This window comes from Cupressus sempervirens, chromosome 9 (genome assembly GCF_028749045.1).
Source record: "Cupressus sempervirens isolate cs-2001-9-10 chromosome 9, ASM2874904v1, whole genome shotgun sequence".
NCBI lineage: Eukaryota > Viridiplantae > Streptophyta > Pinopsida > Cupressales > Cupressaceae > Cupressus > Cupressus sempervirens.
The window spans coordinates 442,272,378-442,299,597 of record NC_143126.1 but is presented as its reverse complement, the minus strand read 5'-3'; the positions used below and the strand labels follow the sequence as shown (position 1 = coordinate 442,299,597).

At 35.4% G+C, this 27,220-nt stretch overlaps 1 protein-coding gene and 1 long non-coding RNA gene across 16 annotated transcripts in view; one reads left to right on the top strand and one right to left on the bottom strand.

Moving 5' to 3' along the window:
* LOC149539205 (uncharacterized) overlaps nucleotides 1-27,220 on the bottom strand; it is a 120,664-nt gene that overhangs the window by 11,894 nt on the left and 81,550 nt on the right. The gene's annotated exons all lie outside the window — the stretch shown is intronic.
* Nucleotides 12,942-27,220, top strand: part of LOC149539204 (uncharacterized) — a 119,950-nt gene continuing 105,671 nt past the window's right edge. For 3 of the 10 annotated variants that reach the window (XR_016356182.1, XR_016356186.1, XR_016356191.1), the window contains exons 1-3: nucleotides 12,942-13,427; nucleotides 15,843-15,985; nucleotides 27,026-27,112. This is a non-coding gene — a long non-coding RNA (uncharacterized LOC149539204). The other 7 variants (XR_016356187.1, XR_016356189.1, XR_016356190.1 and 4 more) reach the window with 7 other exon arrangements.

The following is a 27,220-nucleotide window of genomic DNA, read 5'->3' as shown; positions in this document are numbered from 1 at the left end:
CTTCCCTCTTCCTGGTTCTCCTGGTAACTTAGCCATTGGTGCAATATTTGTGAGTGCCGATCTAAGCTGAGGCATTGTAAGCAACAAATCCCTTATTTTGACCAGTACCTCAGTTTGCAATATCTATCATACGATGTTCTGTTCTGCGCAGTTCCTTACTGAGGTGCCGGTGGTATCCTTCAACTGAGATGTCTCCGCTTGTGTTTCTTTCTCAATTTCCTTCCGAACTTCTTCCAGCCTCTTCTTCCTTCCGCGAGGTCGGGGTATAGTTTTGCTTGTTTCCGTGTGATTGCCAGTACCTCCTCTTCGTCCGTCCCGACGATGATCAGATTCACTCCAGACTTTGAGCACTTGGCATCTTTATGATCGTCAAGTCCGCACCATTTGCATAATAATTTTGGTGTGTTCGCCATTGTACAATCCCTGGCAAAGTGGCCCCACAAATTACAGGCTCGCCATTGAACAATCGATTGTCCATTCGCATCATACTGAATTCGACTTCGGTTGCCATTGTTATTGTTATTGTTTGCATTGTTGTTGTTTTGCCCACATCTATTATTTATGTATCCTCTGAATGTGGCACCCTCCGTGCTTGTGTTCCCGCTCCCTCCGGACGCGGAAGCCTCCTGTGCCAAGAACACCTGTTGAGGTCCTCTGGTTTTCATGTTGAAGGAGCATTCTTTTGTGGAATGTCACAGAACTGGTTCTTTGGACAGGACCCTTTGGTGTGACCTTCTGTCTTACACTCCGTACACCATAGCTCGTTGCCCTTTGTTTCTTTCTGCATGTTCTTAAATTCCTTCATCTTACGAATCATGTCCTTCTAGAGGACTTAGACCTTCTTGCTACTATTTTCCTCATCGCTGCTTTCTTCTTCCGAGGATGCATCGTCGTCTGACTCAGAGGAGCTACTCTTCTTCTTTTTCGTCTTTTGCTCACTTTCCAAATTCAGTGCCCGGTTGTAAGCTTCAGTGTATGATGGTGGCGGCACAATTTTCATTTTCTTTCAAAATTTCGGGTGTAGGCCTTCAATGAACCACCTTTTCTGTAATCCATCAGCCGGCTTATTCTCCATCTTATTGATAAGTCCTTCAACTTCCTGACGAAGACTATGACTGTTTCATTCTTCCCCTGCTTAGTATTGAATATCTCCACTACAATCTCATTATCATCGCGCAAGAGTTGAAATTCTGCGATAAACTCCTTAATGTCATCCGAACTGTTTAACTTCCGAGGATCTGTATCAATGAACCAATCAATTGCAACACCCCGTAGGGTGGCCGAAAACTATCGGATCCATTCGTTCGTATCTGTTATGCCATTCGCCCTCCAGATCGTTTCACATGTTTTACAATGTCGAATTGGATCGGCACCTCCATCACCATCAAATTTAGGCAACTTTTCTTTTGGTCCTGCCATTATTACTAGATGTTGTGGGTTTTGTTGTGTACCTACATTTTTTTGCACTCCCGCACTGTTCTGAATAGCCGCACTATTTTGCACACCTGCATTGTTCACATCTGTGCTGTTTTGAACACCCACGTTGTTCACAGCCGCATTGTTCTGAACACCCGCGTTGTTTTCGACAATCGCACTATTTGGTGAAGAAGGGTTTTCGTCAACCGAAGCTGTCTGTTCCGTAAGTATATCTTAGACGAAGAGTTCACTCCACGCTCGTGCTCCCTCGGCACTCCGAGTCGTGCGAGTTGATTCCCTTCCGTCTGGATTCTCTTCCCTCGACGTATGCAAGTTCAGAAACTCCTCCTTGGCTTCTTCCACCAAATAGAGCCGCTATCGAGTCTCTTCCAACAATTTTTTAGTGCTTCTATGTCCATTGGTAACTTGCTGAAATCTCCGTCTACGTTCAGCCTGTTGTGCCAAAATTAAATTTTTCCTGCGCGGTGCATATTTCGTCCTTTTTCTTCAACTTATTCTTATTCTTGTTCAGCTGATTCGGCATTAGTCTTCATCCGTCTGCCTGCGTACCAAGTCCATCGGGCAACGGCGCCAAATGTTTACCATACTGGGTAAAGAAATCAATGCGTACAGACAATAGATGAGAACAGTAGAACTCTTTTTATTATTCGCATATGCCAAAGATATTACACAATGCTTACAATGACCCAAAAGGGTGCATAAATACTTTCCAAAGAACCTTCTCGAAGGGGTCCGTCGACTACATGACAATTACCGAAGGGCCCGTCGGCTACATAAAAAGAACCTTCCTGAAGGGACCCGTCAGCTACATAACAAGAACCTTCCCGAAGTGACCCATCGGCTACACAATATCTACCAACGACATACATGCTATCGGCTACACCATATTTACCTACGACAGTGAGATACTTATCAATTCTTTCATACTAGGCCCTGGGAGCCTATTTAAGCCCATAGAGAGCTTTCTTGAGCCTGCAAACAAATGTGTTATGATCATGAGTTTCAAATCCTTCAGGTTGCTCCAAATATACTTCTTCTAAAATCTTTCCAATTAGGAATGTTGATTTTACATCCATATGATGTACCTTCCATCCCTTTGATTCGACAATTGCTAAGACTGCTCTTACAAAGGTATATCTGGCAACAGGAGCAAAGGTTTCTTCATAATCAATCCCTTCTTTCTGAGAAAATCCTCTAGCTACAAATCGGGCTTTATATTTCTCAATACTACCGTCAACAACATGCTTTATTTTAAAAATCCACTTGGAAGAAACAACAAATTTTCCTTTAGATCTTGGAACAATTTCCCAAACATCATTTTTCATAATAGATTGGTATTCTTCTGTCATAGCTTCTTTCCAAGCTGTATGTTTAATAGTATCAGAAGGATTGGTTGGTTCTGTTTTGGATAAATCACTCATGTTTGTTGTATAACTAAAGAATCTTTTAGGCCTTTTGCTTTCTCTGACTGTTCCGAAAGGTGCAGCAAAGTCTTGAGCTGCTTCAATTGTTTTAATGGCCCAAAATGGTCTTTTCTTTGCATTTTCTTCAATGTTCATATTTTGAATTTCATCTTCGATTTCTTCTAAGTTCTCCCTCTGGAACCCAGATTCACTATTTCTTTTAGAACTAGATAAAGGAGAAGGTTCATCAGAACTTATGGCACTTTTGAATGCAAGATCTATGTTACCCGGGGACGCGTTTCCGGCAAAAATTGACCCCGTCCTCACGTCCCCCATCCCAAAAACTCGAAAACTTCCGGAAACCTTTCCCTTGTCTATCCCATAGAATTAATGTTTCAGTTTTGATAATTTGTTTGATTTCCACTCTCATTTGAACTCTAAAGTTAAATTATTTAATACAAACATTATATGTTAAGATTCTATAATTTATATAAGCATGCGTTATCCATGTTTTTATATGAATATTTAAGATTTCCCTGTATATTTTAAATTTTCCCTACTTTTTATATAACTGTTCCCACTGTCGTCCCCTGTCGGCCCTTGCTCCGAGAAAAAAAAATCGGTCCCAGAAACCTGTTTCCCCGTCCCCACGTTCCCCCGTCCCAGAAACTTGGGGTAACATAGTACAAGATCTTCTTCAAAGATTACATCCCTACTAAGTTCAATACTTTTTTGTCCAAGAATGAAAATCTTATATGCCTTAGATGTTTCACTATACCCTACAAAAATACCTTTCCTCCCAGAGGGTTCTAACTTGGTTCTTTTTTCTTTTGGAACATGGATATATATAGGACACCCAAAAATTCTAAAATGACTTATATTGGGTTTTACTTTAGTAAATACTTCTTCAAGAATTTTATCTTTAAGATAGGAGTGAGGGCTTCTGTTTTGAATATATACAACAGTACAAGAGGCTTTTGCCCAATGATAATATTCTAGATTTTGGTCAAAAATCATAGCTCTAGCAGCTTCTATAATTGTCCTATTCTTTCTTTCTGCTACCCCGTTTTGTTCTGGACTATAAGGAACAGTGTACTCCCTCTTAATCCCTGATTCTTTACAAAACCTTTTAAACAAATCTGAGGTATATTCTCCTCCGTTATCAACTTTAAGGGTTTAATTTTATGCCCTGAAAAGTTTTCAATTAATGTTTTGAATTCTTTAAATCTTTGTAGGATTTCTTCCAATTCCTTGCATTTTAAAAAATGAATCCATGTTTTCCTAGAGAAGTCATCTATGAACAAGATATAATACCAGAATCCTCCAAGAGAAGGAACAGACATAGGTCCACATAAATCTGAATAAATTAATTCTAGTACATTATTTGTTTTCCTAGTACTATCATGAAAGGGACTTCTGGTGTTCTTACCCAGAGCACACCCTTTGCAAATACTTGGGTGGTCTTTGTTTAGTTTAGGTAATCCAGTAAACATCTTCTCCATAGTTGATAAAGTTTTGAAATTTTGTGTCATATTTCATTTATATTTGCAGCTTCATGAACTAGGGCTTGAATAGATTGACTAGATTATGCATTCAATTCATACAAATATCCTTTTCTCTAACCAATTAACTTTGCTTTCTTGATGGAGGAGTTCTTTGCCCAAGTTAATACTATGTCATCCACGAATGCAACATTGTGCCCATCATCTTCAAGTGTTGTAATTGAGATTAGGTTTCTTTTAATTCCTGGTACATAGAGTACACCTTTAAGAAGAAGAGTATTTCCTGATTTTTGTTTCAAAGTACAATTTCCAATTCCTTCAACAGAGTGTGTTGAATTATCACCAATAGTAACTTCACCGTTAACCTTCTCTAATAAAGAGTCTAGTGTTTCTTTGTATCCCGTTATATATCTATTAGATCCACTATCAATTACCCATGCTTTATTTGAAATTTCATTTGATAGCAAGGAATACAATACACGGTTCTCAAGATCATAAGTATCTTCTTCTCTAATAACATTTGTACAGTTTGCTACTTGTTTGGAATTTTCAGGACAAATAGATCTATAGTGTCCAAATTTTTCACATTTGAAACAATTTATTTTAGATAGATCTTTCTTGGGTTTTCCATTCTTTTGATTTCCCTTTTTCTTCTTGAAATGCTTCTTCTTGCCCTTATAGGAGTTTCTATTAAGAACATGAAGCTCTTCATCTTCTGCTTTCATTTTCCCTCCTTTCTTTAGTTTTCTGGATTCCTCTTGAAGACAATTGTTCTTGAGTCTGTTAAAGTCCGGAAGATTATCTCTGGCACTTATTCCTTGTGCAAATGTCTCCCATGAATCTGACAATCCATCTATAGCCATAAGTGTTAATTATGTGTCAATAATAGTGATTCCTATACTTGATAGTTCATCTCTAATGCCGGCAACTCTTAGGAAGTAAGAATTTATCGATTCTCCTTTCTTTATCTGAATGTGATCCAGTTGCCTTTTCAGTTCGAGAACCCTAGTTGCATTGTTTACTTCATATGCATTTCGTAATGCATTCATCATATCAAAAGCAGTTTGATGTTTTGTAAGCATAGGTACGATATCATTTTTTACTCCCTCCAAGATGATTTGAATAGCTTTTCTATTTCCTCTGCTCCAGATAGATTTGTGAGGTTCAACTGGAGGTTGTTTGGATGCTCCATCAACAAATTATTTTACATCGTTCTCTTCAAGAATCATCATGATTCTGAATTTCCAGGCATCAAAGTGCTCTTTCCCATCAAACCTGTCCTCGGGTCTGATTATGTATGCCATTGAAGATAGAAGATAGTTGCTAGTTATATATAGAGTCTGATAATTGAATTTTGCAATGCCTAGGTTCGACTACCAGAGCTCTGATACCATGTAAAGATTCTGCAAATTCTAAATACTTTTTATATCAGACTTTTACTTCAGTACTTGGAAGCTGAGAATGGTCTTCTAATAATCTGATTATTGAAAAAATTGACACACACACACACACACACATATATCTGCAATAGATCAGTGTAATGATATTGCTGAAGAAATAACCTTAATTGTGTAATATATGGAGAACACTGAACTTCTCTGATGCTGATACAATAAGTAATAATCAACCTTTTAAATGAGAGTATCTTCTGATCTTAATCACAGGCTATTGGTGCTTAGAAGAGCAGACTTAATCATTTCTGTGTTTTCTCTAACTGCACCAATAACCTCCTTAAATATTGGTGCTAAATGATTTGTCCCTCAAAGGGACATGTCCCTTCCTAACTTAACAAATAAAATCCTATCTAGAAATCGGCGATTAGTAAGGCATGTTATGCTAACTAAAAAAGTGTGTTAGATTAGTTAACCAATACCAAACAGTTTCTAAGAAGTCACCGGCTTTCTAAAAGGTTATATCATTCAAGGAAACACCAATTATATTTAAGGTAAGAAGGTCTAGTGCGATCTGCACTTTCAGACCTGTATATTGTCAGGTTAAATACTAAACAAGTTCAACTTTGGGTTTGGCCATGATTCACTCCCAGGCAGACCAGTCGTCCGGGACAAACCGAAAATGAGGCTGGGCTTACTTGGGCAGATTGACAGCGAACCAGGGCATAAAAATGCCAAAAACAGCAGCTTCTTTTCTCGCAAACTTGTCAAGGGCGGCAGAGGAGGCCTCTGAATTCGACCACAATGGCCCTCTCAAGCTTCTGTAGAATATTGATGACTTCAAGAAACTGAAGACGATTATTTGCAACGCTTATAATAAGCCCATGCTATTTCTAATAACATTTCTATGCCCAGAGCTATTTTTGTGATCTGTGGATTTAATAAGTCCAAATGAGGCAACTGAATATATAATGACAACAAACAGTTACCTTTCTTCTTCTTTCATTACTGGTTATACAATATTGACTATCAAATAAAACTACAGTATATATAAAATAGATTGACAGATACTTTTTTAAGGTATCTATTGCACTTAATTATTGAACTGTGTATTTAATATTTAGTGATCTAATTTAGGAAAACAATTTTCTAGACAAATACTTTACTAGTTGTAGAATCCTGGGTAATGGTGACAATACCAGTTTCTATTTTTTGAACATAATATTTATTTTGATATTTTGATATTGAGCTTGAAGTATATGATGCTATGAAGGTATGATCATGATGCTATGATTACAAGTCTATGGTGCTTTTGTTGTTTAAATCATACCATGCCACTTTCTAATCTCAATTCATGCTTATAACTGCATGTGTGCGTGTATGTAATTTTTACATGATTTTGTAATGCCCAAATGAACCCAAACCCCATTTCAAAATCTTGTTGTACCAACAAAACGGTTCCTCAAACCTGTATCTGAACCCTAACCCAAACCAGCAAGTTAGCTATTGATTGAATGCATGGGATAATTAGTTGAAAGGATTGTCTGCAAAGATTTGCATGATGTCAAACTATATTCAAAGGGATAAATGTATTGTATTAATTTATGACATTGTTTACAATAATAAAAGCTTAGATCTCTTTGGGGTAGATTTTTCCTTGCAAGGGTTCCTCCATGTAGATCAGATATCTATCTAGTTCACATTTTATGAATGTGTTGATTTCTACTTGCATTCACTATCTCATTGATAAAATTCATTGGCTTAGGCACAGCATAATCAAATTAAATCGCTACATTTACCCTATTGTTTCAACATTTGGTATTGAAATCTTAACTAGATTGTACAATGGGACACTAGTCATGCAATGCTAGGTTTTTTGTGGTTGTAGCATGAATATTCTTTTTTTTTAAATTGCAGATCCAAGTGTTCTTAGAGAATCCATGGCAAGTGCATCATGATCAAAGTAGAGAAGTTTAATGGCAAATGCTACAAGATATGGAAACAAAAAAAAGAGGATCTCTTAGAGGAGAGAGATCAATGGGGAACAATTTCAAAGGAAGGAAACCCTACAAAAATGTCTGATAAGGACTAGAGAAAGATGGACAAGAAGGCACTGGGACCCACTCAATTGTTTCTTACGGATTTGGTTTTCTAAAATCCATAAGACACAATTAGATAAAAGGCAGTCAGATTTATCAAATGTAATAATCCTTTATTGACATATGATTATTATAGATGTATTGAATTCCTAATCTAAATATATGAGCCATTTATACTAAGATATCAATACAATATATATATTTTAAATTTTATTTAGCATACAAACAAACAAAATATGTAAATAAAATAAGACATATTAATCAAATATATATATATATATACACACACACAATCAATACTATCAACTAAGCATTTAATATGTTGACAATTATTAGTCAATAACTAATGAGTGGTAATCAATACTATAATAATAAAGTAATTGATGATCAAGATAACCCAACCAATCTATGATTATTAATACAAGTATTTGCAATTGACTACATATGGGGTCGATGCCATAACAAATGAATAATGAAACTATTAGTAATCATATATACTCGTTGATTACATAGTTGGCTATATCAAAGTCATGACTTGCCAAACACATATAAGTATGGGTTGAAAGGCATAGATAAACCCAGCAGCAAGGAAATAATAAATAGGTTTGGAAAGGGCGCAGAACACACACATAGACAAGAGGAATAAAAAGTGAACGAAAAACCATAAGGGAAGAATAAAGGAATAATCTAAAGAATAAGATAATAAGAAAGGATTAAAGTAAGGAATTTAAAGTTCAAAGATATTAAAAGTGAGAGCTTGGGTGGAAAGAGGAGTTAAAACATTTGAATCATACCTAGACTCCACTTAAAAGGAATAATTATGGATACGGAGGAAATTATTAATAAGGTGCTAATTAAGGTATCTTTACTAAATGGAAAGTGAGGACAGTAAGCACCATGGAGTATGAGTAAGAATGGCATGGACCCATCGTATTAAGGTATGTAGTATTATTAATGATTCATTTCAACATTATATTAATAATAGATATTATAATTTTTATATATGTGAAAATAGGTACATAGGATTATTTAATAAATGAAAATTCTTAAAAGACAATATAGAAGATTATTTGATATGTTTATTAATAATTTAAAGAGATATTGTTTGATATAATATATTATGTATAAAAGATTGATTTAAAATACTAATAGTGTTAGTATGAGAGATTGATAATCTCCATCTGACTAACACAACTCTTGTAATCTCTATAATGTTGGCATGAGATTAAAGTAATCTCCATCTGACCGACATGTCTAAGACCAATGAATCTCTATAGTGCTGGTATATGAGACTAATAGTCTCCATCTGACTGGCATGCCTGAGATTGTCATCTCTATAATGTTGGTATGTGAGATTGATATAATCTCCATCTGACTGACATGCCTGAGATTGATGTGCCAACATATTATGATGATGTCAACATATGCATATGTAAGTGCCTTGGATAGAGGATGTCCAATCCAAGAAGAATCTTAAGGGGTGAACTCTGGAGAAGACAACGGGATAACTAAGGATTAGGAAGCCTGATCTAGAGATGTCTTTAAGGTTGGGTTAAGTTAAAGGGTAGAATAGTATGTTTACACTTGTCATTGTGGAATTCTGACATTTATTTTGTAGGTATTGACTAATCCTAATAGTGGGTACATTACATCAAACAATAAGTCTAGATTTCTTTAAAATTAGTAAGGGAGGCTCTATTGCTAAGAATTTAGATGTATTTTATCTCAGTTTTGAGTCAACTAAGTAGTATTATTGTTAAGCTAGATAAGGAGAAAAAGAAACTTGGAAGAATCTAACCATTTCATTGAAAGATTTCATGACAAATCCCAAACTAGATGATCTTGTTGCCACTTTGCTTAGCAAGAAAATAAGAAAGAATTCATAGACCAAGGTTCCAAGGATGCACTACGTGTATGAGATAAAAAACCAAAAAGGTGATAAAAGAAGGGGAATAAGGAGAGGTCTAAGTCAAAAGGATAATCTAAAACCCTTAGAAACACTAGAGTTAAATGTTGGAACTAAAGTCTTATAAAGATTCTTCTAATAATAAATCATTTAATGATAAAAATGATGCATTACTCATTTCAACTAACATTGCTAGTGATAACTTGTGCTTGATTGATTTAGGTGTCCCGTATCACATGACTCCTCACAAGGAGTGATTTTCTTGATAGAAAACATATGTTGGTGATGAGGTGCTCCTTGGCAACAATAATTCATATTAATTTCTTAGTGAAGAAAAGGTAAAACTTGTGTTTCTTGATGGTCAAGTCAAGTCTCATAAATATGTTGCGTGTTCCAAGATTGAAGTAACTTGCTTTCAATTTCTAAAATGAATGATATTGGACTTCATGTAACATTTGATAGAAGTGGTCATAAGTTGGTTTGAAGAAATTTGATGCTAAGAACTCCTAAATTTAGACCTCTTTTTTAAATTTAATGTAACTACTTATTGTAACTAAACCTATGCACCTGAAAACTCAGATTCATGTATATTGTGGTACCATAGGATTGGTCACATTAGTTAAAAGCAATTTAAATCTCTTGTGGATAAAAAGATGGTGGATGGTTTGTCTTCTAATTTTGCAGATTTAAGTTTTTGTGAACACCATCTATTTGGTAAACAAAATAAAGCTCCATTTTTGTAGCATTAGAGCAAAAAGATTATCAAGACTATTCATGATGATGTTTTCAATCATGTGAATATTACTCCAATTAGAAAATGACAGTATTATATCTCCTTCATTGATGACCACTCACATTATACTAGGATTTATCTTTTGAGAAACACATGTAAAGGTTTTAGCAAGTTCAAATATTTTGAAGTTCTTGTTAATGGTGACTTGGTTGCTTTGTTAATGGTGCAACCAAGGTTGAAATCCCCACTTTCCCCAAACAGGTGTCAACATCAGTTTGCAACCATCTCGATTGGACGTGCGGGGAGTGGCGGTTGTGATGATGGTTGTGGGGGATTTTTGGAGGTGGAGGTTGGTGTTGTGGAGGTATGAAGGAGGTGTCGAGGAGCATAAAGGAATCATGGGCCAAACCCTCATTGGGTTGGAGTCCTCACATACATTGTACCTTGTAGGTGTGTATTGCTTGCAGATCTAGATTCTCCTTGGCAAGTGTTGCTATTGGACTGTCTCAAATCCACTCAAGTCTTCCATGCCTGATGTTTCTATATCAGACTCATGCGGGCCTTTCACTCCTACAAGCATGAGGACCTTTGTGCTCATGGATTTGGATTGTTGGGTTCAAGAGGAGGTCCCCTAGTTGTGACATCTCCTGGTGCAGGCCAAGCTAAAAATCCTTATGATAACCTACCAAAAAAAATATAATAATAAAAGTTTTAAGGTTTAATCATGGAGCAGAATATTGGTTTAGAAATTTAGATGGCTTTGTAGTCATGCACACATTGTAAGATAGAAAATGACATTGTGAAAGGATGAACAAGACATTAGTGGACAAGACCAAAAACAAACTTAGTGTTGCTCAATTAGATCAATTTTTAAGGGTTGAGGTTATATGTATTTCTTGTATTTTAATTAATAGACCTCCATGTTTTGCTCCTGATAAAACTATTGTCAATCAGGACAACGCCTATAGCAAGATGCAGAATCTAGCTATCCTGTCGAAACATGGAAACTCTCTCAGGTGGTGGGTTGTCCTAAAATTAGAGATGAATCTCCAGAAGCTAGGCCGGTTCCTAAATAGTGATCACCTAAAACCTAAATTTTATGCGGGAAAAGGGATGAGAAGTGAATGACAAATAATGAATACTAACCTAAATGAGGTGATACACCGATGATTTGTATGTAACTTCAATTTATTTAGCACTAATTACCCAAGATACAAATGATTCACAATACTCAGACAAACATGCAACTACAAAAGTGATTCTATGCAAGGACCCGGAATCTTCTGCTTTGAAAGGAAAACTTAAGCTTTACCAATTTTTTGCAAAAAGAACAAGGACACAAACATAGACCTGCAATCACACGTATCAAGATTCTAACATGCAATAAGGAATATAGCTTTAATAAAGGACGAACACAACATAAAAGTAGAGAATCCACATATATTACACAAGAATCAATGAGAAGGAACCGCTGAATCTGTATAACCAATGTTGAAAAACCTCTGCTACAAAGTGCTCTTACAATCAACTCAAAATTTGCAATGTGCAAAAAATCTGAGCCCGAAAGAAGATGATGCCTCATAATGAGGTGAATTTATAATAAATAGAGCTCAAAACCCTAATTCGGATATCAAAAATATGCATAGAAGAAATAAGTCAAAACTGATCCAAACTATGAAGAAGCCCCTAAAAACTACTCTCAACCACTTGTCCAACTGATCAATAACTGGAAAACTGCCTCTTAACTCCTCAAAATCATGCATAAAACCCTAACTCGGATTCCAAAATCAACCCAAATATATAGCATGTGAAACTCATCAAAATTATGCAAAATATGCATAAAACAAGCTCCTATAATGAAGTGCTCCATCACTACATGGAAATTCAAACTACCCTTAACCGAGAATGAACCCTATGTAACGTTCAGTTAACTCAAACAATCTATCTCTGCTAAAAAACAGTACTCTTTGCCTTTACTAAAAGACTTTATTGAAAATCACTTCGAATCTTAAAATAGACTCCCATCTTCATAGTTATCTTATTGTTTGTGATGCCAATTTCTTCTTTTCCCCTTTTATAATAATTAATAATAACAAAGGCTTTATAATTATAGCCATTTGATATATTAATTTTACAAAATTTATACAAATATTCCTCTTTTATTATATTTACCAATATTAATGTGTTTAACAAGTATTAATAATCAATATCATTTATTTACTAAATTTTAAGCATATTAATATTGATAAATATGGTAGAAGAGGAGTATAATAAAGCATTTTATAAATTTTTATATATATTAAATGGTAAAAATAGAACTCTTCATTTAATATGTATAAAAATTTATAAAATGTTTTATAGTATTCATACACTTGCTTTACATATGGACCCGAAAGTATATCAAATCAAACTTAATTTGATCAATACAAAAAAGGTATTGATGGAAGTCAAAAACGTATGGTTTCATTCATTCAATGGCACTTTTTGGAAGGAGAAGAACGGCTTTGAGAACCCTAGCCGTGATTTTTTGGATGCCATTATTCTTCCTTGCTTTGGTTGTGTGCATGGTCGCCATGAGTGCTGGTTATTTTCCTTTCTTTCCCTCCATCTCATGGTTGAGACATTGGCTGCCGTGGGTGGTTTTTTTTCTTCTAGCCATCATGGAGAAACTCTTCATGGGTTTTGATCTTTCTGAACGCCATATCTGCTGGTGTATTTGCACGCCATGAGTGCTCTTCTTCATTCTGTGACTTCATTTCTATTTCATGGAATTTTTGCTATTGATGTCATGACTAAATGGTTATTCACAGGTTCCTCCATTTCACAAGTTTCATTGGATTTCTACATTCTTTCTCTGAGATATTGGCTATTTAGAGAGTGAGCTGCTTCTTCACCTTGCTGAGTTTACTTCAGACGGCGATTTAGGTTATTGCAGCTGTATTTTCCCATTTTTGCTGTAAGTGGGTTTCTCCAACTCTGTAATGACATTCTCTTACTGCTGTTTGTATCTGGTTAAGTAGCCATGAGCTCTTGATTTATATCTATGTTTGATGTAGCTTCATCACTCCTTCAGATTTGGGTTTCTTAGCTTATTGCAGCTGTATTTGCCATTTTTGTAAGCTCTTTTACCTCCATTTGTGCCATATAGTCTTCTTTTCCATGGTATTTTGTGCTCTTTGTTGATGTCGTGACTCCATGGTTATTCACATTATAGCCGTGACCCTGCTGTTGCTTTGTTTATGGGGTTACTGCTGTAAGCTTCTTGATTTATGAATACTATTCTCTGCTCTAAATGCTAGGACTGTTATTCTTTTTACTTCATCGGCATTTTCTCTGCTGTAAGCTATCTACTGCTTGAAACTTGTAATACGAAGAGTTTTTTTAATTCAAATCTGCTGCTGATAATTATGTACGTTATAAAATTGTCATCTCTTCCTCTCATGCTGATTCTCATTACACTCCTCTATCTCTGCTAACCAAAAATTATGAAGGCTTATGGTTCGAAACTTGGGAATGCTGAATTTTAATATTATGCGGGTTCATTTCTAGAATTCAAACACCCCTAATGTAAAAGACTTACGCCTGCATTTCATTTATTTGTAACAAATCTTTTGGTATTGGAGGTTAAAGGTTGAAAATTCAGCTTCAATTCTGTTTATTAGTACTGACACATATGCACTTAAGTGTCTCAACATATGAAATTTATATCATTGATTCCTAGCGACATTCTGATTTTGAATTGTACTTTTCTCACTTTTCCATCCTCAACTCCTCCTGTAGCTTTCAGTTTGTTTTCATTATATATCTCGATCTTCGCCATAAAATCTGAGATTTGATACATTTTTTACTTCCTGCTATACATGCTTGAAAACTTTATCCCTGATTATGCACTTGTAGACTTCCACTCCCTCCATGATTCAATTGAAAGGTTTCATACCTGTAACATATGTATATCCCTTTGACAATCTCCTCGTGTCTTCAATCTTCTGCTATGGTTCAACAAGAAGGTCCCATACTTGTAATTTATGTATGCCCCCTCAACAGTCTCCCCATGTCTTCAGTCTTTGCCTCTACATGATTTGACCAGAAGGTTTCATGCTTGTAGTTTATGCATGTCCTTTCGATAGTCTCCTCAGTCCCTCAGTCTTGGCCTCTACAAATCTCAGTTGAAAGGCTTTGTGCATGTAACTTATGCAAGATCCTTCAACAACCTCAAACTTCATACCTGTATCTGCACATGACACAAACTTATTAGCATAAAACATGCTTTGCTTTTAGATATTTCTCTTGCCTTCACATCTTTTAATGCAGTTATTTGAATAATTACGTTGTAGGAACACTAAGTAGTATAGAGATAAATGGAATGGTTTCCATTGCTCAGTTCGTATGAACTAACCCTCCTCTTTTACATTTTTGCACGTCTATTCCCAGATAGAGATGCGGGCTCAAACCTTCTTTAACATTCAGATCAACGATCCTTCCATTGAGGCAATGGAGGCCTTTCCCATTATTTTTTCAGTACTTTTATGTTTATGCAGTGTGTTTATTCAGATATTAAATTAGGAGCTGAGAATGCTTGTGTGGTATCTGAATGCATTGTATTAAGTACTGTTTAAAATTTGAACACTTTGTACCTTATCAAAACAGTTTTGAATATCTCAATAAAGTGTACTATTTTGGTACTTGTATCTTGAATAAAAAATGATCAATTTTTCTTGTTTATTGATTTTTGTACTTTACTTTCTGCATCCAAATCATTCTGTAATATGTATGGTCAGCAACTTAAAACACCTATCATAGTATATAGGCAAGCATAACATAACAATTTAGGAGGTAGGCTAAATTGGTAACAAAAACATCATACAAAGCGTGGAAAAGTCAAACCTTCGTTTCACACATTAGAGTTGTTGGTTGTGAGGCCTTTGTTCGCATGCATAAAGAAAAGGGGTCTAAATTAGATCTCATAGCTAACAAATGTATTTTAATTGGTTATGGTGATAATATTAAGCTTCGGGATCCGTTCATTGTGAAAATTGTATATTTTAAATCTATGATGTCTCATTCAGCCATTTGGCCCCCAGACAAGCCCAAGTTCAAACTGGGTCGTAGTCTTGGTCCAGTCCATTTGTGGGTCCGGACAGGGTTCAATCCACGGCTGCCCAATTTGAACCAAGCCAGAGGAGAATGGGACCTAGGAGAACCATACCATTTTGGATCGAACCATGCTTGAACTGCATTGAACTAGGGCCAGTGGATCATCCTTAAGCCATTTTTTCTTGCAAATTTTATACTATTTTGATATCCACAACCCTAAAAGTGGATTTGAAAGGCTTATGTTGACCTCTAATTTTCATTTGTGGTGTGCAAATAGGTTATTTTGCCTTGAGCAAGACCAAAATTGGTTGTCGAGCAAGAGTTTGTTTGTGCAAGGAGTTGGAAGATTGATTTGTGGACCTTCTCTAAGTGTTTGTGCCTCATTCCTACAAATTTGCAAGCTGACAATGAGTGGAAGAGGTAAGTTCTTGTTCCATTTGCATTTTGCTTTTGTTAAAGCTCTTTATTTTCGTTTCTCTTTCATTGTCCATTAGATCTACCAAATGTTTTCCAAAAAATTTCAATCTCTTGCTTTTATATTGAATATGTATACTATTTTTTGTCATAGGAAAGGGAACTACAATGACATCTACCTCTTCCTCAGTAGATAATATTGAACAAAGAATCGAACCCCATTCTAATTCATCTTTGTAGAAGTATGTTGATATTGTAAGACCCCTTACAAAAGGTGGTGCATTCCACTAGAAATGTCAAGGTTGTGATGTATAAAGGAATAGTTTATATTTTCATGTGGCAAGCCATTTGTGTGGATACCTTGGAAGAGGAGTCAAGGTGCACCCTGGAAAAAAGTTGCACCTATGCCAAATGCAACAATATTAAAAATATATTGCAGAGCATGAGGCACCAGGAGAGAGAAAAGAACGTAGACAAAATACAATCATTGACAGTAAAAGTAAAAAAAGCAAAGGGAATGCAACCCCCCTCTACAAATGTTGTGATAGAAGACCACCCCTTTTATACTACCTCAGTTGGCCTTGACACTGAAAGTGAAGCACCCCTTACACCAAGGGACCACTAGAAACTGCATTCAAAATCATAGTCAGGAAATTGCTAACAATGATGTGGCAAGATGTGTTCGACGTGTGATTGATGTCAAAATATATAATAATACTAAACTTGTGATTAAATAGTGGCTCTTGTGACCTAAACATATATAATTGAAGTCACACATCAAAATGATATCCTTACAAAAGATATGTTCGGTGAAACTGAAGTGTGGTTGATCTTATAGAACTTTCAGTGTTCTCCAGACAATTGTAAATAACATGAAGACTTTGAATAGTTTTTCAGAACAAAATACACTGGCTTTGTCATTAGTTTACAAGAGTATATTTTTTGTTAACCATATTATTATAAATTTTTTGGGATCTTGTTCTTATGATGACACGTGTATGCTATATGTTTTAAAGCAGTAATGTCTACTGGCAGCACTTCATACATGTATTCAAATATATGTGTTGACAAAGTCATTAAAACTGGAAGACTTCGGTGAAAACTAATGGAATATTATCAGTGCAAAATTGATTTTTTAACGAGTGTCGAACTAGGAGGAATCTGTTTTGTATAAGCACATAAAGACAAAACTAGAAAACAAAAAAGGATACAGTAGATGACTTGGTATTTTGTACATATCATTCTTGTTTTATCGGGCACACAATCATACATGACTTACTAACAGACAAAAACAGATGATTTGTTGCCATGATAGAGGAAGAGTAATCTAGAACAAAACTTCCTATGTTTCGGGTCCACCATCAAACATAGAAGTGTCTCGTGTGAATAAAAGATCACTGAATGGATTTTTATAATTTATTGAATCTGTAAAGATTCTGCAAATTTTGTATTCTTTGAATCAGACTTTTACTTCAATCCTTGGAAGCTGAGAATGGTCTTCTAATAATCTGATTATTATAAGAAGTTTAACACATATATATGTGAACCGAAATTATATATGTCTGCAATAGATCAGTATGATGATATTGCTTGAGGAAATGACCTTAATTGTGTACTATGTGAAGAACACCGAACTTCTATAATGCTGATATAATAAGGAATGATCAACCTTTTATTGAATGAGAGTATCTTCTGATATTAATGCTTCCTTAGAAGTCGCCGGCTCCTTTAGGAAAATATATATAATCTTAATGCCAGACTAAAGATATATTAGGACAAGAAGAATGGTATGGTCTACACTTTCAGACCTGTAGGTTATCTGGTTAAATATACTTAACACTCCCTCTTAACCTGATAATACTACAAAGAGATATTATATCTAGCAACATCAATATAGATGAATAAGCAAGAATTAATACTCTATATTTGCCTGATTCTTCTTAGTATGTGGTATCATAGAACACATAATACAAAGTCATATTATAAAACCTATGATATGAAAAATCACTGCTACTAGTGATAATATACAGGGTAAATCTGAAGAGTAATCTCTTCATTTATCCAAGTTGTAATTCATAGAAACTGGTATTTCTATATCACAACAAGATCTTGAGTTTAAGATCTACCAGAATAAGGGATACACCCAAAGAATACTAAGATTCTTCCTTTGTCCAATTTGTGACTCATGAACATAGCAATGTCAACATCGCAATACGATCTAAAACTCATCTAGATCTTACAGTAAAACTCTACTATTTAGTACATTGTCTAAGAGATCGACATCTCTCATAATACCTTTTATACAAGTGTTCATTATTTCAGAGATTGTCACCTCTTTAAATAATGAATACCAATGGTGGAGCCCATAACAGTCAATAGCCTGACAAATAAAATTATTTAATTAATAATAAAAAGAGTACAAATGGATTACAACTCAACCATACCAAGTCTCTTCCTGAAGTGTTCTATCTTCACTCTAGATAGAGGTTTGGTGAGTATGTCTGTTGTCTAATCTACAATGCAAATGTATTCCAATTTTACAAAATTCCTATCAACCATATCTCTTACATAATGGTAAGGAATTTCGATATGCTTGGACCTGTCATGGAAAACTGGATTCACTGAAAGCTTAATGGAACTCTGATTATCACAATGAATAATTGTAGGATTCATGGCTTGCCCAAATAATCCCACAAGTAACTTCCTCACCCAAACTGCTTCTCGAGAGGCCATCGTTGCTGCAATGTATTCAGCTTCTGTGGAGCTCTAAGCTACTGAAGACTGCTTTCTACATATCCAAGATATCATTGTTGATCCTAAACTGAAACAGCATCCTGAAGTACTTTTTCTATCTTTAACACTTCCACCCCAATTTGAATCAGTGAATCCATGTAAGTCTAAGTCAACTTTCTCGTATTTGAGTCCAAAATTAAGAGTGCCTTGTAAGTATCTCATAATGTGTTTAACCGCAACTAGGGGAATCTCCTTTGGTTCACACATAAACTGACTTAAGGCATTAACTGCATAGCAAATATCTGATCTTGTAGTTACTAGGTACATAAGGGACCCAATCATCTCTCTATAGAGAGTAGAATCCATGGAAGGTGATTATGTTGCTGCTTCCTTAAGTTTATGTAGATTAGTCTCCATTGGAGAAGACATAGGTTTACAATTCCGCATTCCAAATCTCTTTAAAATGTTTGATGTATACTTCCCTTGATTAAGTATGATACTGTCAGAATTTTGTCACACTTCCAGTCCGAAGAAGTAATGAAGGAGTCCCAAATCTTTCATCTCAAATTCTCTAGTTAAATCTTTCTTGCACTAATCTTTGAGATGATCATCACTTGTTATTAGTAGATCATCAACATACAGTATCAGAATTACCACATCATTTTTATCTCTTTTATAATATAAATTTGGATCGGCTTCATTCTTGGAGAATCCTAAGTCAATGAGATACTTATCAATCCTTTCATACCAAGCCCTAGGAGCCTGTTTAAGCCCATAGAGAGCTTTCTTCAGCCTGCAAACAGAAGTGTTAGGATCATGAGTTTCAAATCCTTCAAGTTCCTCCAAATATACTTCGTCTAAAATCTTTCCATTTAGGAATATTGTTTTTACATCCATCTGACGTACCTTCCATCCCTTTGATGCAGCAATTGCTAAGACTGCTCTTACGGAGGTATATCTGGCAACAAGAGCAAAGGTTTCATCATAATCAATCCCTTCTTTCTGAGAAAATCCTCTGGCTACAAATCTGTCTTTATATTTCTCAATACTACCATCAGCATCATCCTTTATTTTAAATATCCACTTGGAAGAAACAACAAATTTTCCTTTAGGTCTTGGAACAATTTTCCAAACATCATTTTTCATAATAGATTGGTATTCTTCTATCATGGCTTCTTTTCAAGCTGGATGTTTAATAGCATCAGAGGGATTGGTTGGTTCTGTTTTGGATAAATCACTCATGTTTGTTGTATAACTAGAGAATCTTTTAGGCCTTTTGCTTTCTCTGACTGTTCCGGAAGGTGCAGCAAAGTCTTGAGCTGCTTCAACTGTTTTGATGGCCCAAAGTGGTCCTTTCTTTGCATTTTCTTCAAGGTTCATATTTTGAATTTCATCTTCGATTTCTTCTAAGTTCTCCCTCTGGGACCCAGATTCACTATTCTTTCAGAACTAGATAAAGGAGAACGTTCATTAGAACTTATGGCTCTTTTGAATGTAAGAATACTTTTCTTTCCAGGTATGAAAATCCTATATGCCTTAGATGTTTCACTATACCCTACAGAAATACCTTTCCTCCCAAAGGGTTCTAACTTGGTTCTCTTTTCTTTTGGAACATGGATATATACAGGATACCCAAAAATTCTAAGATGACTTATATTGGGTTTTACTTTAGTAAATACTTCTTCAAGACTTTTATTTTTAAGATAGGAGTGAGGGCTTCTGTTTTGAATATATACAGTAGTACAAAAGGCTTCTGCCCAAAGATAATATTCTAGATTTTGATCAAAAATCATAGCTCTAGCAACTTCTATAATTGTCCTATTCTTTCTTTCTACTACCCCGTTTTGTTCTGGATTATAAGGAACAATGTACTCCCTCTTAATCCCTGATTCTTTACAAAACCTTTTAAACAAGTTTGATGTATATTCTCCTCCGTTATCAGTTCTAAGGGTTTTAATTTTATGCCCTGAAAAGTTTTCAGTTAATGTTTTGAATTCTTTAAATCTTTGTAGAATTTCTTTTGATTCCTTGCATTTTAAAAAATAAATTCATGTTTTCCTAGAAAAGTCATCTATGAACAAGATATAATACCAGAATCCTCCAAGAGAAGGAACACACATAGGTCCACATAAATCTGAATGAATTAGTTCTAGTACATTATTTGTTTTCCTAGTACTATCAAGAAAGGGACTTCTGGTGTTCTTACCCAGAGCACACCCCTTGCAAATATTAGGATGGTCTTTATTTAGTTTAGGTAATCTAGTAACCATCTTCTCCATAGTTGATAAAGTTTTAAAATTTAGATGCCCTAATCTTCTGTGCCATATTTCATTTATATATGCAGCTTCATGAACTGGGGCTTGAATAGATCGACTAGATTTTGTATTCAATTCATACAAATATCCTTTTCTCTGACCAATTAACTTTGCTTTCTTGATGGAGGAGTTCTTTGCCCAAGTTAATACGTTGCCATCCACGAATGCAACATTGTGCCCATCATCTTCAAGTGTTGTAATTGAGATTAGGTTTCTTTTAATTCCTAATACATAGAGTACACCTTTAAGAACAAGAGTATTTCCTAATTTTAGTTTCAAAATACAATTTGCAATTCTTTCAACGGAGTGTGCTGAATTATCAGCAATGGTGACTTCACCGTTAACTTTCTCTGATAAAGAGTCTAGTGTTTCTTTGCATCCCGTTATATGTCTAGAAGATCCACTATCAATTACCCATGCTTTATTTTAAATTTCATTTGATAGTGAAGAATACAAAACACGGTTCTCAAGATCATAAGTCTCTTCTTCGCTAATGACATTTGTCCAATTTGCTGCTTGTTAGGAATTTTCAAAACAATTAGATCTGTAGTGTCCAAATTTTTCACATTTGAAACACTTTATTTTAGATAGATCTTTCTTGGGTTTTCCATTCTTTTGATTTCCCTTTTTCTTCTTGAAATGCTTCTTCTTGTCCTTATAGGAGTTTGTATTAAGAACATGAAGTTTTTCATCTTCTGTTTTTGGTTTCCCTCCTTTCTTTAGTTTTCTAAATTCGTCTTGAAGACAGTCGTTCTTGAGTCTGTTAAAGTCCGGAAGATTATCTCTAACACTTATTCCTTGTGCAAATGTCTCCCATGAATCTGGCAATCTATCTATAGCCATAAGTGTTAATTCTGTGTCACTAATAGTGGTTCCTATACTCAATAGTTCATCTCTAATGCCGGCTACTCTTAGGAAATAAGAATTTATCGATTCTCCTTTCTTTATCTAAATGTGATTCAATTGCCTTTTCAGTGCGAGAACCCTAGTTGCATTGTTTACTTCATATGCATTCATCATATCAAAGGCAGTTTGATGTTTTGTAAGCATAGGTACGGTATCATTTTTAACTCCATCTAAGATGATTTGAATAGCTTTTCTATTTCCTCTGCTCTAGATAGATTTGTGAGGTTCAACTGGAGGTTGTTTTGATGCTCCATCAACAAATTGTTTTACATCGTTCTCTTCAAGAATCATCATGATTCTGAATTTCCAAGCATTAAACCTGTCCTCGGGTCTGATTGTGTATGCCATTGAAGATAGAAGATAGTTGCTAGATATATATGGATTCTGATAATTGAATTTTGCGGAGCTTAGGTTCGACTACCAGAGCTCTGATACCATGTAAAGATTCTGCAAGTTTTGTATCCTTTGAATCAGACTTTTACTTCAATCCTTGGAAGTTGAGAATGGTCTTTTAATAATCTAATTATTATAAGAAGTTTATCACATATATATGTGATCCGAAATTATATATGTCTGCAATAGATCAGTATGATGATATTGCTTAAGGAAATGACCTTAATTGTGTAATATGTGAAGAACAACAAATTTCTATAATACTGATATAATAAGGAATGATCAACCTTTTATTGAATGAGAGTATCTTCTGATATTAATTGCAAGATATTGGTGCTTAGAAGAGCAAACTTAACTGTTTCTATGTGTTCTCTAACTGCACCAATATCCTCCTTATATATCCTTACTAAAGGGTATGTCCCTCAAAGGGACATATCCCTTCCTAAACTAGCATTAACTAATCTTCCTATATGTCGGCGATCTTGGATGATAAATATAATAACATCTAACTAACAATGTGTTAGTTTAGTTAAGCATTATAAAGTTGCTTCCTTAGAAGTCGCCAGCTCCTTTATGAAAATATATATAATCTTAATGCCAACCTAAAGATTTATTAAGACAAGAAGTAGTATGGTCTGCAGTTTCAGACCTGTAGGTTATCTGGTTAAATATACTTAACAACCTGGAAGGGGCCAAGCATGACTCTCATGAGTCTCGGTAACAACCAACAAATCAGCATACCCAACTACATCATGAAGTAAGCCTGGCAAAGACCAGAGAATGCCATTGCCATTCCAACAGTTGACAAGCAGAGAGCCAATGGAGGGCTTATACTTGCCCAATTGTTGGTGCTCAAACTGTCATTTGGCTTGGGTATGTCTCGTTTCCCAACCCTTGGGAGGTGAGTCACGAATAATTGCTTTTAGATTCCTTATTACTGCCCATTTCCCGTTACTCCTTGCTTCTACCACGAGGCTCCTAGAGTGCTTTAGTTTAGCTACCTGTGATTTTGTGAGGTCCTCATCGAGAAATATCTTTGTGGGAAGAAGGAAGAGCTTCTTCTTTGCCCTAAGAACTTGTAGTCGATCAGCCAGTGAGAGAAACCTAATAAAAAGGGTGCCATCATGTCCAAACCATTCTCTGTCTAATGTAATATCGAAAATACCCAATTGCTCACTAAGAAATGAGTAGACTGTGGGGAGCGGATCAATGGAGGACGCAGGAAGACCTCTCACCCAAAGGTTGAGTTCCTTGAAGCGCCTAACTCGATCCTCTGCCAACTTCTCTTGGACAATTTTTTCGACCTCAGGTAGAGGCGTAGTGTTGGAGTTTTTGCAATTGGGGGCCCAAGTTTTAATTTGCTGCTCTATTTCAGTCAAAAGCGATGTTTGTTTATTAACAAGCTCAGTCTGCTTGTTCTTGAGGTTTCCCATATCCCCAAAGTCTTCAATAATGGAGCTGATATCTTTTGTAATGTCTGTTGTTTGTGTGGTAAAAGTTTCAGAGAGGTCTTGGATGCGTGAAGAATTAACCACAACCTGCTAGTTCAAATCATTCAATGATTGAGATAGGGAGTGAATAGTGTCCTAGAGAGTTTGATTCATTGATTCGTACTTCTGCAATTGCACTAAGAGACCTTGGGAAACTGTTGTGAGAGAAAGAGTTGTGACTTTCAGAGCTGCATTATCCTTCTCCAATAATGTCAAGCGGTCAACTATCTGTTGTAGTGTTGTAGGATTGGGTGGAGGTTTCATGATTCAAAACAATACTACGCAGTAAATGAATAAACAAAACTAATTCGTATATGAATAAACCAAAGCAAATACTATAACCGACATTCTGTCAAACAGTTCACATAAAATCGTGTCTTGTGGTGGGTAATCTACTTGCAGAGGTATTTTGTTAAACACTCGGGCCTCAATCAGAGAAAGCACCAACAGCTTGCATACCAACCAATCTTGTCCCATTTCCTGAACTGGGTATCTTGCTCCTGCTCCTCCTGCTGCTGCCCACAAAGCCTACAGGCCCTTGGACTCGAATCCTTAACCTGTAATACCCCAATCTTGTGCGCCCAATCCCCAAAATCAGGCCCTCTAACAAACCCCAAAGCCTTTTGAATCGTTGCGTCCTCCTCCCCCAAAGTAACAAAATATTCACGAATATCTTACTACAAGATATTCACCATATTGTAGGACATGTCCACGAATATCTTACTACAAGATGTATACCATACAAATATCATTAGATTGTATGGCACCTCCGAATATATTGAATTACAAGATATAGTCTATCATGATCTGCATAGGTATCAACTATATGATATCCATCATGATAGGAGGTTAGACAATATAGAAACATCAAGGAAAGATCATCAGCTTCCATGATGTTTCCACATTCATTTAGTAATTCACACGACATCCACCATGAACATTTACAGTGGGTGGAACAAAGGCTTTCACCTCAAACTTCTCTCTCACGGAGAATGATGCATTTTGATTATCTGTTGTCAACTAGATGCCTACCTATGTCAGCCTTGAGGCATTCCATCATCCCTACACTCTTCAGCTCTGTTTTGCCATTTCACCCTTCTGTTCATGTTGTGGATTGATCTCACATATCTTTGTTTTGTTACTTAAGAATGTTGTTGTACTTTGTCACTTGTTAAAAAGAAAACTGTGCAGTAAAAGGTTTCAAGTATAAACTCATCCCTTTAATACTACTTCAATTTGGTACTTTGATGAACATGACCCACTATTGTAAAATAAATAAAAGGATTCAAGCAAGATGCATGTCCCTTTGATATTTACATTCAGCTGATTTAGATGCAGACTCTTTCTCGTACTTCTGATATATGCATGTGTCATGTCCCCATTTTGGAGGCAATTTGATTTAATTAATTTAATTAATTAGGTTGTCCAAAATAATGAATATTTTATGAGGATGACTAATTAATTATTTTAATTAAATAAATAAGTGGTATTAAGTTAATTATTTATAAAGTTATCAAATAAATAAATATTAAAAGGTAACTTTATATTTAATTAATTTAATAAAGTAACTTGAATTATAAAATAATTTATAAAGTCACTTAATATATAAAACAAAATAATGTTCTAGAAGCTTCTGGAGAAAGTGGAGGAAAAAGAATAAATAGGCACCCCGGGCTTCATTCTAATCATCCAGATTTGTTGTTGTTGATGTTGATGTTTGTTGATGTGCATTGTGGAGCCTAGGGTTTCTGCAATAGTCACAACTGGCCATTGAGAACGAAAACTCTCAATCGGTACGCAATTTTGAGGGTGTGAAATATCACTTGAATTATTGCAACTGGGAGGAAGATACTTCAGTCTTCTATTTGTGCTACATTGAGAAAAAATATTTGTGGCCATTGAGAACGAAAACTCTCAATTGGTACGCGATTTTGAGGGTGTGAAATATCACTTGAATTATTGCAGCTGGGAGGAAGATACTTCAGTCTTCTATTTGTGCTACATTGAGAAAAAATATTTGAGTACAAAAAAGCAGACCGAAAAAGCAGTTCGAAAAGGTAGGCCGAAAAAGCAGTTCGAAAAAGCAGGTCGAAAAAGCAGTCCGAAAAAAGCAGGCCGAAAAAGCAAAACCGAAAAAGCAAGCCGAAAAAGCAAGTCCGAAAAAGCAATCCAAAAAAAAAAGCAATCCGAAAAAGCAAATTCGAAAAAGCAAAGAAAATTATTACAGCCATCTACAATCAGGGGCGGCAGCTAGAGAGGCACAACTTGGGCACTTGAGGAGGTTATTTTCTGTTCAGTGGTATTGCAATACATCTATTCTCTAAGGCGACTTCATATGCCAGGTCTGATGTGTATTTTCATAGTTGCCTTTCACTATAGAGTGCTGTTGTAATTGTCATTTCGTATCAAACCTATCATTCATTAATAGATACATCATTCATTTTTACATTCCTCACAATGGTATCAGCAATCCATGGCTTTAGTTGTATTTAATCATGCATGTGATTAGCGTACTGTTGTAGGGGAGTATTGAAGTTAGATATTTAGTGTTGCATTAGTTTTCATTGACAATTGTAGGTGCATATTACTTTACCAGCAATGATCATATTTTGATATCTTTGTAAATGCCAAGAGTCTTGGCTAACTTAGTATGAATATTGTATTGGATACTCATTCTCAATTAAGGAGATACAATTGCTGGTCATTAATAGTTGTCTTTGAGCATCAATATATCATTTTTTATCAGCCAGTTAGCTTGCATACCAACTATTTGTTAAAATATCAGTTGGCTGTAGGTGATCATTTTCATGATTAGAACTCATATATGCATTCACTATTGCCAAAATTAGTTGCATATTTTTGTTAGGTCATTGTTTAGACATTTTGGAGTCTTTTGTAAGCATTCTCTTTGAGGCAAATCCAAACAAGAATCACTGCAGCAATTTGAAAAGTTATATCAGTCAGAGGACCCTTGCTTGCAAAGTGTTTGACGAAATGTTAAACAATTGAAGTATAAAGATTTTTGGTGTTGGAAGAAGTTATAACCTATTGGGGTTATTACAGCATGTGATTTATGATCTCCTGCTAATTTATCTCTCCTTTTCTATGCCAATGTACAAGATGCCACTAGGATAGGATATGTATGTATAAGAGGAGGTACTGGCATTGCTTAGATCTTTGGATCTAACTCATTTCTCTTTCTCCTGCAGGACACAACTGAAGCTTTGGAGGCATGGTACACGGAAGCTGATAAGAAGAAGCAAACAAGAAGATGCACAATCAATCATTTACCACAGGCAATGACTGGTTACCCATGACCTTTACATACCTATATTTTTCTTCTTTCCATGTTCATTACATTTGTATAGAATAGGTAGTATCTTAGTAGTAGAGTAATAGAGGCT